At 44.0% G+C, this 12095-nt stretch overlaps 1 long non-coding RNA gene across 2 annotated transcripts in view; it reads right to left on the bottom strand.

The window, feature by feature from the left end:
- Positions 1–1273: 1273 nt before the first annotated feature.
- The window catches only part of LOC143815269 (uncharacterized), an 80536-nt gene continuing 69714 nt past the window's right edge, over positions 1274–12095 (bottom strand). For both annotated transcript variants that reach the window (XR_013223711.1, XR_013223710.1), the window contains 2 exons: positions 7580–7788; positions 1274–3658 (listed from right to left, as the gene is read on the bottom strand). This is a non-coding gene — a long non-coding RNA (uncharacterized LOC143815269). The remainder of the gene's footprint in view (positions 3659–7579; positions 7789–12095) is intronic.

The following is a 12095-nucleotide window of genomic DNA, read 5'->3' on the forward strand; positions in this document are numbered from 1 at the left end:
AAGGGAATAAGGTATGAAGGAACAGGTTGGGGCCTGTTCACACAGGAGAAGTAGGTATGGAAACAAGCCAGAAGGAAAGGAGAATGAAGGAACAGGTTGGGACCTGTTCACACAGGAAGAGAACCGCAAGGCTGCGGATAGGAATGGTAGAGCAGCAAGAGATTGTGTAGCAACAAAAGCTAAGCAGAGCAGAACCGCAAGGAATACGGAGAGGAGCTGCAGCGAAAGGTTTCTGCAGCCAAGCAGAGCGGAGCCACAAGGAATGTGGCAAGGAGCTGCAGCAAGAGATAACGGCAGCTGCAGAAGCTAAGCAGAGTAGAGAGGAGCAGAACCGCAGGAGTGCGGAGCAGAGGTAAAGCCACAAAGGTACAGAGCAGGCAGAGCCGCAAGAGTGCGGAGTGTAAGCAGACTGAGAACACAAGGAAAAACACAGCAGGGAAGGAAGCCACAGACAAGGAGACCGGGATAAGACTAAGTTCATACAAGGGAATGGAACAAGACAAGAAACAAGGACAAAGACACAGGGACCAGGATATTCTGCCTCCTGGAGGGCGGACAACAAGATCAAGGCAATAGCACAGAGAAAAGCCTCCAGAGAGGGAGTAACTCACAGCAAGACCTGGCAAACTCAGAAGCAAAACACTAACTGAGCTAACACATTGCACAGGCCCAGAACACTGGGTGGAGCTGCACTATATACTGGAGGCCTCTTGGTAATTGGTCAGGAACAGATTAGACAGATGCACCTGATAGCTATAAGAACCAGAGAGTTCAGGCGCCGCCCCCCTATACACACAGCCAGGAAGCATGCAGAGAGCAGAGACACAGAACATGGAGCTGGCATAAAACAGAAACCACATCATGGCCTGGAGCAGTGGGTAAGATAGTGTGAGAGATGTGAGGCCATGCCGTGATGCCAGCAGAGTTGTTACAGTTATAAACTGTAGTGAAACACGTGGGGGTTCAAAGTTCTCACGACACATCTAGATAAGTTCCTTGGGGGGGTCTAGTTTCCAATATGGGGTCACTTCTTGGGGGTTTCTACTGTTTAGGTATATCAGGGGCTCTGCCAATGCAATGTGACGCCTGCAGACCAATCCATCTAATTCTGCATTCCAAATGACGCTCCTTCCCTTCCGAGCTCTGCCATGTGCCCAAACGGTGGTTCCCCCCACATATGGGGTATCAGCGTACTCAGGACAAATTGGACAACAACGTTTGGGGTTCAATTTCTCCTTTTACCCTTGGGAAAATACAAAACTGAGGGCTAAAAATAATTTTTGTGGAAAAAAAATGATTTTTTATTTTCACGGCTCTGCGTTATAAACTGTAGTGAAACACTTGGGGGTTCAAAGTTCTCATAACACATCTAGATAAGTTCCTTGGGGGGTCTAGTTTCCAATATGGGGGTCACTTATGGGGGGTTTCTACTGTTTAGGTACATCAGGGGCTCTGCAAATGCAATGTGACGCCTGCAGACCAATCCATCTAAGTCTGCATTCCAAACGGCGCTCCTTCCCTTCCGAGCTCTGCCATGCGCCCAAACGGTGGTTCCCCCCCACATATGGGGTATCAGCGTACTCAGGACAAATTGGACAACAACTTTTGCCATCCAATGTCTCCTTTTACCCTTGGGAAAATACAAAACTGGGGGCTAAAAAATAATTTTTGTGAAAAAAAATGATTTTTATTTTCACGGCTCTGCGTTATAAAATGTAGTGAAACACTTGGGGGTTCAAAGCTTTCATATCACATCTAGATAAGTTCCTTAGGGGGTCTACTTTCCAAAATGGTGTCACTTGTGGGGGGTTTCAATGTTAGGCACATCAGGGGCTCTCCAAATGCAACATGGCGTCCCATCTCAATTCCAGTCAATTTTGCATTGAAAAGTCAAACGGCGCTCCTTCCCTCCGAGCTCTGCCATGCACCCAAACAGTGGTTTACCCCCACATATGGGGTATCGGCATACTCAGGACAAATTGCACAACAACTTTTGGGGTCCAATCACTTCTCTTACCCTTGGGAAAATAAACAATTGGGGCCGAAAAGATCATTTTTGTGAAAAAATATGATTTTTCATTTTTACGGCTCTGCATTATAAACTTCTGTGAAGCACTTGGTGGGTCAAAGTGCTCACTGCACATCTACATAAGTTCCTTAGGGGGTCTACTTTCCAAAATGGTGTCACTTGTGGGGTTTTAATGTTTAGGAACATCAGGGGCTCTCCAAACGCAACATGGTGTCCCATCTCAATTCCAGTCAATTTTGCATTGAAAAGTCAAACGGTGCTCCTTCCCTTCCGAGCTCTGCCATGCGTCCAAACAGTGGTTTACACCCATATATGGGGTATCGGCATACTCAGGACAAATTGTACAACAACTGTTTAGGTCCATTTTCTCCTATTACCCTTGGTAAAATAAAACAAATTGGAGCCGAAGTAAATTTTTTGTGAAAAAAAGTTAAATGTTCATTTTTTTAAAAACATTCCAAAAATTCCTGTTAAACAACTGAAGGGTTAATAAACTTCTTGAATGTGGTTTTGAGCACCTTGAGGTTTGCAGTTTTTAGAATCGTGTCACACTTGGTTATTTTCTGTCATATAGACCCCTCAAAATGACTTCAAATATGATGTGGTCCTTAAAAAAAAATGGTGTTGTAAAAATGAGAAATTGCTGGTCAACTTTTAACTCTTATAACTCCCTAACAAAAAAAAATGTTGGTTCCAAAATTGTGCTGATGTAAAGTAGACATGTGGGAAATGTTACTTATTAAGTATTTTGTGTGATATATCTCTATGATTTAAGGACATAAAAATTTAAAGTTGGAAAATTGCAAAATTTTCACAATTTTCGCCAAATATCAGTTTTTTTCACAAATAAACGCAGGTAATATCAAAGAAATTTTACCAAGAACATGAAGTACAGTATGTCACGAGAAAACACTGTCAGAATCATCAGGATCCATTGAAGCGTTTCAGAATTATAACCTCATAAAGGGACCATGATGTCATCGAAGGTCCTTCGCTCAATGCATCCTTAGGAGGCCGCCACTTGCACCGCTGAGAGCCGGGGGCCGTCGGAGGGTAAGTATATCCCATATTTTTTGTTTTTATTCTTTTTTTTACATGAATATGGATCCCAGGGCCTGAAGGAGAGTCTCCTCTCCTCCAGACCCTGGGAACCATACAGGACCGCCCCTGCATACACCGTACCCGGCGTATAAGATGACCCCCAACTTTTGAGATGATTTTCAGGGGTTAAAAAGTGGTCTTATATGCCGGAAAATACGGTAGGAAAAAGTAGCTTGATGATCCTTGCTTCAAGTGACATGTCTGGCTTGATTTGTTCCATAATTCATTTATTTGTTCTTCTTGCCATCCATGATTGATAACCTCCTTCTCCAGCTCCACATTTTGAAGGCGTTGATTCTTCTGTCTTGTTTCTTTATCGTCCAGGATTTGCACCCGTATGTTACCACAGAAAAGACCAAAGTATGTACGAGCCATGTCTACGTTACCAGTGAAATGTTCCTTGATTTGAAGACTTTGTCCATTGATTTCATTGTTGACTTGCTCATAGCTATTCTCCTATTGACTTCCGGTGTCATCGCTGCTTCTTGAGTTATCGTTGATCAAAGAAGTTTCATTTTGAAGAATTTACTAGAAAAAGCCAAGCACAGAAACCTCGTCACAATTTAACATTTTTAGCATGGAAAGATAAACTGAAAATGGAAGCAAAAAATCGCACATGAAGTAATTACTCCAAAATTTTTTAAAGAAAAAAATGTACTTAAAAAAGAGGTTTAGCAACCTAAAGGAATGAACACCGTTCCTTCAACTTCTGCTTCCAAATTGTTTGTGAATGTGAAATTTGAAAGAAATGAGGAACCTAGTGGTAGACAAACCAAACTTACATCAGATTGTGAAAACGCGTTTCATTTTGGATAAAACTAATTCTCAATCTAAGCCGTTGTTCAGACAGTCAGTGTGCTATCCATGTGCCTAGCAGCAGAACACTGACCACTGTCAGTATATGGGCCAGTGCATTGTTCCGTTCTATAAGGAAAATATTGCAGCATCTAATAGCAGTCGGCCCCTTCACCAATGCAATATTGACTAGCGCTCAATGTAGACAAAAACGCCAAGCCTGTCTCGTCTGCTATTTAGGGATATGAGTGGCCTGATAATTACTATGGCTGTCTAGAAAAAAAAATGACAGTACAAATAATGGCATACACTTCTTATTATTATCTAGCATTTTCTACACATTAATTTATTTATCCATAAAGTAATATTTATAATGTAGAGAAAGTTAAAGGATTTGTTATAAAGATGTAATTACAGATGAGCAGATCAATTTGCGGGTCAGCTTTCAGGTCCGTGGTACGTGGAGTCTATATGGGAGGCCCACAGACCTCTTACCTTCTGGCGAGCTCGGCGCGCCATTTGATTTGTCAAGGCTGGCGCACTGTTATCTGTACGACATGACACAAAGATGACATTGAACCAGCACTGACTAATCAAAAGCGATTTGCGGGCCACCTGTCTAGCCACCATGTAACACTTATCTGGATGCTGGACTGGAGTCCCGCAAATTGATCCGCTCATCTGTAGTAAGTTATATTTTTACTCAAAGTATAGGGTACAGCTACCTGGCTTCAGTGACTGCAGACTTGCAGCCTAAGGCCAGACAACCCCTTTAAGGGGTTAAAGGGGGCATATAATTAGAAAAATATACAGTATACAAGTGCTTCTCACTAAGTTATAATATCATCAAAAAGTTAATTTATTTCAGTTCTTCAATACAAAAAGTGAAACTCATATGATATAGAGTCACTACAAACAGAGTGATCTATTTCAAGTGTTTTTTTTCTGTTACTGTTGATGATTATGACTTACAGCCAATGATAACATAAACGTCATTATCTCAGTAAATTAGAATACTTTTTAACACCAGCTTGAAAAATTATTTTAAAATCTGAAATGTTGGCCTACTGAAATGTATGTTCAGTAAATGCATTCAGTACTTGGTCGGGGCTCCTTTTGCATTAATTACTGCATCAATGCAGCGTGGCATGGAGACGATCAGCCTGTGGCACTGCTGAGGTGTTATGGAAGCCCAGGTAGCTTTGATAGCAGCCTTCAGCTCGTCTGCATTGTTGGGTCTGGTGTCTCATCTTCCTCTTGACAATAACCCATAGATTCTATATGGGGTTAAGGTCAGGTGAGTTTGCTGCCCAATCAAACACAGTGATACTATTGTTTTTAAACAAGGTAATTGTACTTTTGGCAGATCACATGGCTCCCCAAACCATCACTGATTGTGGAAACTTCCCACTATACCTCAAGCAGCTTGGATTGTGGCCTCTCCACTCTTCCTCCAGACTCTGGGATCTTAATTGCCAAATGAAATGCAAACTTTACTTTCATCTGAAAACAACATCTTGGATCACTGAGCAACAGTCCAGTTCTTTTTCTCCTTGGCCCAGGTAAGACTCTTCTGGCGTTGTCTATTCGTCATGAGTGGCTTTACACAAGGAATGCGACACATGTAGCCCATGTCCATGTGTACTGCTTGTGAATCTCCCCAAAATTTTTGAAAGGCCTCAACAATCCTGTCATGGCTGCAGTTATCCTGGTTGCTTGTGCACCTTTTTCTAACACACTTTTTCCTTCCACTCAACTTTCCATTAATATGCTTGGATACAGCACTCTGTGAACAGCCAGCTTCTTTAGCAATGACCTGTTGTGGCTTACTCTCCTTGTGGAGTGTATTAATGACTGCCTTCTGGACATCTGTCAAGTCAGCAGTCTTCCCCATTATTGTGGAGCCTATTGAAATAGACTAAGGGACCTTTTTAAACATTGAGGAAGCCTTTGCAGGTGTTTTTTGTCAAATTTACTGAGATAATGACTTTTGGCTTTTCATTGGTTGTAAGCCATAATCGTCAACATTAACAGAAATAAATTCATCACTTTGTTTGTAATGACTCTATATAATATATGAGTTTCACTTTGTATGTTGACGAATTTGAAAAAAAATAACTTTTTGATGATATTCTAATTTAGCGAGAAGCACTTGTATATCCTAAAAGACTAAATGTCGACTGATTTTTTTTTCCATAAACTAATAGTAAACCTAAAAGGAAGAAACTTTGTAATATATCTTATTACAGAAATCTGCTTCTTTCTCCACCAAGACCGATCATTTATTCTCAATTGACAGTAAAATCTGTATTCAATTAATACACCTCTAGCTCCTCCTCTTCCCCTCCCCTCTCCTTAGAATTTTAAAAGCACCAACTCCACTGAACACAGATTTTATCCATGAATTGAGAATGAAAGATGAATCCAGGAAGTGAAAGAAGATTTCTATGATAAGATTTATTGCAAAGTTACTTATTTTCATTTGCATTATTGATTTATGAAATAAAAATGAAAAAGACAGTCATTAAATGAGCTTAGAAAATAAGTAATTCAACTTATTAATACAATTCTGTAACGGACTGGGTGGTAGAACCACTGTGCCGTGATCCGAAGAGAGCCTAGAGCCTGGCAGCTGATGATACCACGATCCGAGGAGAAACAGAGGAGGCAGGACCAGGTGTTACTCCAGGACTGACCTCAGGTAGATGGCAGCTGACCCCAAGGGACTGGGAGCAGGAAGGCCAGCGATGGTAGACTTGGCAAGCACAGGCGGGCATGGCTAGTAGGCAGGCACGGCCGATAGGCAGGCAGGCGGGCACGGCTGATAGGCAGGCACAGCTGGTAGACAGGCAGGTGTACAGGAATATGAGCACTAGGTGCTGAGGACTAACATGAGTGTTATGAAACAAACTCAAAAATGTTGCACGGGCACCTCCCACCTGGTGGAGGTGCCTTAAATAATATATGTTACCCAGTTATTGGCTGGAGACACTTTACGATGATGTGCGCTGTCCCTTTAAGATGCCGCAACCACACACGCACCCTAAGCAAAGCTCTCGGGCATCCGTGAGCCATGTGCAGACCCCGAGCAGCCACAGAAGGATGAGGACGAGGTGCGGGACTTCTCCGGTGAGTATGTCAGCGTCTCTGCTGGGAGAGGGAGGCAGGGTGCAGAGACGCAGAGCCATAGCAAGGACGGCAGGAGAAGGAGAGGAAGGTACAGGTCCATGGCGGTGAGGGTGTCTGCATCTCTGTCAGGGATGGGGGGCAGAGGCGTCTGTGTTTCAACATCATCATAATTGGCCCAATTTTCACTAATCTCCTCTGGCCAAGGGTTTCCACTTCTAGATCGTGTTTGATACAACATTTCCTTTGTCAGCACAAAATCATTGCTGTGGGTGAAGTGGGCCGTTTTCACACAGTGCTGAAATGCTGGCACAAGAAATGCTGCCCATGCCAAGCAAAAAGTGGAGATGCCTAATTCAGGTCCAAGAGGACTATTCGGGGTACCTGTGATATAAGTGGTATATTACCCAATGAAAATGTGCTTCCACTGTTCTCCTAGACTGTTCAAAGACATTGTCAATGTCATTTTGACAATAACCTATCATGTTCAACAGGATTATCCATGTAGGCAAGGACTACAGACATTACCTTTGTAAAAATGTTCACTTCGAAGTAAAACAGAAAATTGTCCCTTTAGGCATCCATATTGTTTCCTTACAGTCTTATCCCTTGACTTCTTGTAAATCTGAACAATAGGCTTGTTGTAGCATAGTAACTTCAAAGCAGAATCCATCTGTACAGATGTCAGCTTAAGTTTTGTTTCTTATTGCTCAATTCTTGTCCAATATGTCAGCACACTACCAAATTACATAAAAAACACAGATAAAATGTATTAAACAAAGAAACGCAAGCATTTCAGAACCATGTATCAGAGATATGACACATTTACGGTATATGCTTACAGTAAAGGTAGTCATAGTGTATTCAGCTAGTTCAGGTCATCTAAATGTTGCTGTTTTGGTGCCTTCAAGAGACGATCGAATACCCCCATACCCTCCAACGACATGATTGCACGGAGCTGATGGGTTATTATTAGAGCTGTGGGTTAGCTTAAGACCCCTGTTCCTGTCATGTGAGTTCTCCTGTGACGTCCAACTTGTGGCATCAAAGGAGATGTAATTTTTACTATATACAGTAACACTATGGTATTGTTGTGTATATTAGAATTGATTAAATGATCACACAGCTTCACGCACCTAAGGGGACTAGAAAATAAACTGAAAAGCAAAAAAATGTTTTTAAAACTATAAAAAAAATTCAAATCAACCCCTTTTTCCCAGTTAAAAATAAAGAAATGTAAAAAAAAAATACATAATTGGTATTGCCATGTCTGTAACAGTAAAATCTGTCAAAAATAAAACATTTATTAAGTCGATTGGTAAGCACTGTAAAAAGGAAGAGAATCGAAATTTCAGTTTGTAAGTCACTGCAACAAGAACATGTTTGTTTTGAACTTTCCTGGGTCACTGCCTGTCTGTCACACTACACAAACCCCACTGCACTACATATGGTTGGAGAATGCGGGTGTGAACTGAGGCATACCCAAAGCCCACTGCATGATGGTTATTAGGACTGCAATGCTGCAGCCCAAGCCTGCCGACAAAATGGAGGAGCTACTGAAGCAATTGGTCCTTAGTCAGCGGCAGCAGCAGGAGTTGTACAAGAAGCAGCAGACCAACTGTTTGATCCTGCAACAGATTGCGGCCCTGCGAGAAGCTCCCTCACCCGTGACCCCAATCCATTCTGAGGTCCGGTACAAGGTCTGGTCAGCACTGAGGAAGATGAGTCCTGATGACGATGTGGAGGTGTTCCTTACAGTGTTTGAGCGCACAGCAGAGTGGGAGAGCTTGCCGCGTTCTCATTGGGCTGAAGTGGTGGCCTCCTTCCCGACAGGTGATGCCCAGAAAGCCTACTTGGAACTCAGTTGGGACGACGTCCTGGGCTATGGGAAGCTGAAAGGTGAGATCCTTGCCTGACTGGGGGTTAAAACCTATGTACCGTACGTGCACAACGGGTATTCCAATGGTCCTTTGTGGAGGCTTGGCCCACAACTTGTTGCAACTGGTAAAATAATGGCTTCAGCCAGACCTTAACCCCATTCCCGATGGTAGAGAAGGTGTTGGTCGACCAGCTGGTGAGGGCAATGCCAGCAGCCATACAGCGTTGGGTGGGGCAAGGGGACCCAGGCTCTCTGGATCAGATGGTGGGACTGATAGAGCGGTATACGGCCACTCAGGACGTTATATGAGACACTGCTCCACTTCAGCTGTCAGGTTGGGCCCCACCAGCCCAAAAGCCTGGGAAAAGTCCACGACCCTCCACTGGGGCAAATCAGGACAGAGCCCATACTGAGGGGGTATCCCGAAGTGAGAGTGACAACAGACCCGTTTCCCCCAAATCGGCCCCAAGGTCTAGTCATGTGGCAGCTATCAACTGTTGGTGGTACCAAGGGCCCGGACATATGGCTGCCAACTGCCCCCTGACGGCTGAACTTATGGACTGCGGGTTTATTTGCAGAGTCTCTATGTACGCCCATCCAGTCTGCACTGGAACTACAGGCACTGCCTACAGTGAATCCCAACTGTGCCAGGTACTCGTCAAAGGGTACTAAACGGAGGCTCTTTTGGAACTCGCGGAGCTTAGTGACTCTAGTAAATGGGTCCCTTGTTGCCGGTGACAACCCCAATGGATGGAAAGTGGGGGTGGTGTGTACACATGGGGAACTCCGAGAGTACCCGACCGCGGAGATTACTTTTTCCACACTGTGTGAGAAATAAAACATGTGGTGGGAGTGTTGAAAACCCTTCCATATGGGAATGTGGTGGGAAGAGACTTGCCCCTTTTCTGATCCCTGTGGGAGACGAGGGTTAAACCTCCCAGGGTAAATGTTATTCCGGGCGTGGAACTCGAATATCCCGAGTCATGGATACCTGCGGTAGGGGTCGCCAACCTAGGGACAGAGTGTAACCCCAATATGTTCCCCTAGAGGTACTGGCAGGACAGGTCGAGGAGATCCCACCGAGCTGGAAGTGTCCCCTGGTAAGTTCGGGACAGCTGAGCTCCAGAATCCCACTCTGGCCCGTGCACGAGAAAGGGTGATGGAAATAAAAGGAGTGGCTCAGCAACCAGGTGTCGAGGCAGTTTCCCCCCTCATAGCTATCCACCGGGATTTGTTATACAAGGTGGATAAAATCCGAAATGAAGTGGTGGAACAACTGGTAGTGCCCAAATCCTACCGTTGGGCGGTGATCGAAATGGCTCACACCCACATGCTGGGAGGGCACTTGGGGGCCAAAAATATGCAGGAGTGCATACTGCAGAGTTTTTTTGGGCCTGGGATTTATGCTGAGGTCTAGAGGTATTGTGAGTCCTGTCCTGAGTGCCAACTTGCCACACCCACTGCGCATTTCCAGAGTCCGATGGTGCCTCTACCCATTATAGAGGTACCATTTGAGTGGATAGCAATGGATCTGATGAGCCTATAGTGAAATCCACCCGTGGCCATCAACATATTTGGTCGAGGTGGACTACAACACGCGGTACCCAGAGGCGATACCTCTCCGCCACACACCTCGGCAAAACTAATAGCCCACAAGCTGTTTGCCATGTTTTGTCACCTTCAGCTGCTAAAGGAGATCAGGGGACTCATTTTATGTCCAAGGTGATCAAGGAACTATGTAAGCTGCTACAGACCAAAAAGCTACACAAGTCGGTGTACCACCAACAAACCGACGGATTAGTAGAGAGATTTAATAAAACCCTTAAAACTGTGCTTAAAAAGGTAGTCTCCAAGGACGGGAGAGATTGAGACTTTATTGCCCTATCTAATGTTCGCTATCCACGAGGATCCACAGGTGTCCGCAGGTTTCTCTCTTTTTGAGCTATTGTATGGTAGGCATCCGAGGGGGCTGTTCGACGTAGCTAAGGATTGTGATAGAGCACGTGTGAAGCATGCAGGACCGGATTGCGACAGTAAGGTCCATAGTGAAGGAGCATCTGATGGATGCCCAGGCCGCGCAGAGCCGCACGTATAATAAGAGCCATGGTCAGGACCTTTAAAGAAGGGGACCAGGTGTTGGTACTAGTGCCCACCACAGAGAGTAAACTCATGGCCTAGTGGCAAGGGCCATATGGGATACGGGGGAAGGTGGGAGAAGTAAACTATAGAAAGTACCAGTCCGGAAAGAAGAAACCTGAACAACTGTACCTGTACAGTGGCTTGCGAAAGTATTCGGCTCCCTAGAACTTTTCAACCTTTTCCCACATGCTTCAAACATAAAGATACCAAATGTAAAGTTTTCGTGAAGAATCAACAACAAGTGGAACACAATTGTGAAGTTGAACAAAATGTATTGATTATTTTAAATGTTTGTGGAAATTCAAAAACTGAAAAGTGGGGCGTGCAATATTATTCGGCCCCTTTGACTTAATACTTTGTTGCGCCACCTTTTGCTGCGATTACAGCTGAAAGTCGCTTAGGGTATGTCTCTATCAGTTTTGTTCATCGAGAGACTGAAATTCTTGGCAAACAGCTTGAGCTCAGTGAGGTTTGATGGAGATCGTTTGTGAACAGCAGTTTTCAGCTCTTTCCACAGATTCTCGATTGGATTGAGGTCTGGACTTTGACTTGGCCATTCTAACACCTGGATACGTTTATTTGTGAACCATTCCATTGTAGATTTTGCTTTATGTTTAGGATCATTGTCTTGCTGGAAGACAAATCTCTGTCCCAGTCTCCGGTCTTTTGCAGACTCCAACAGGTTTTCTTCAAGAATGGTCATGTATTTGGCTCCATCCATCTTCCTATCAATTTTAACCATCTTCCCTGAAGAAAAGCAGGCCCAAACCATGATGCTGCCACCATCATGTTTGACAGTGGGGATGGTGTGTTCAGGGTGATGACCTGTGTTGCCTCTACGCCAAACATATCGTTTGGCATTGTTGCCAAAAAGTTCAATTTTGGTTTCATCTGACCAGAGCACCTTCTTCCACATGTTTGGTGTGTCTCTCAGGTGGCTTGTTGCAAACTTTAAACGACACTTTTTATGGATATCTTTGACAAATTGCTTTCTTATTGCCACTCTTCCATAAAGGCCAGATTTGT

Source organism: Ranitomeya variabilis, chromosome 3, assembly GCF_051348905.1.
Source record: "Ranitomeya variabilis isolate aRanVar5 chromosome 3, aRanVar5.hap1, whole genome shotgun sequence".
NCBI classification, from domain to species: domain Eukaryota; kingdom Metazoa; phylum Chordata; class Amphibia; order Anura; family Dendrobatidae; genus Ranitomeya; species Ranitomeya variabilis.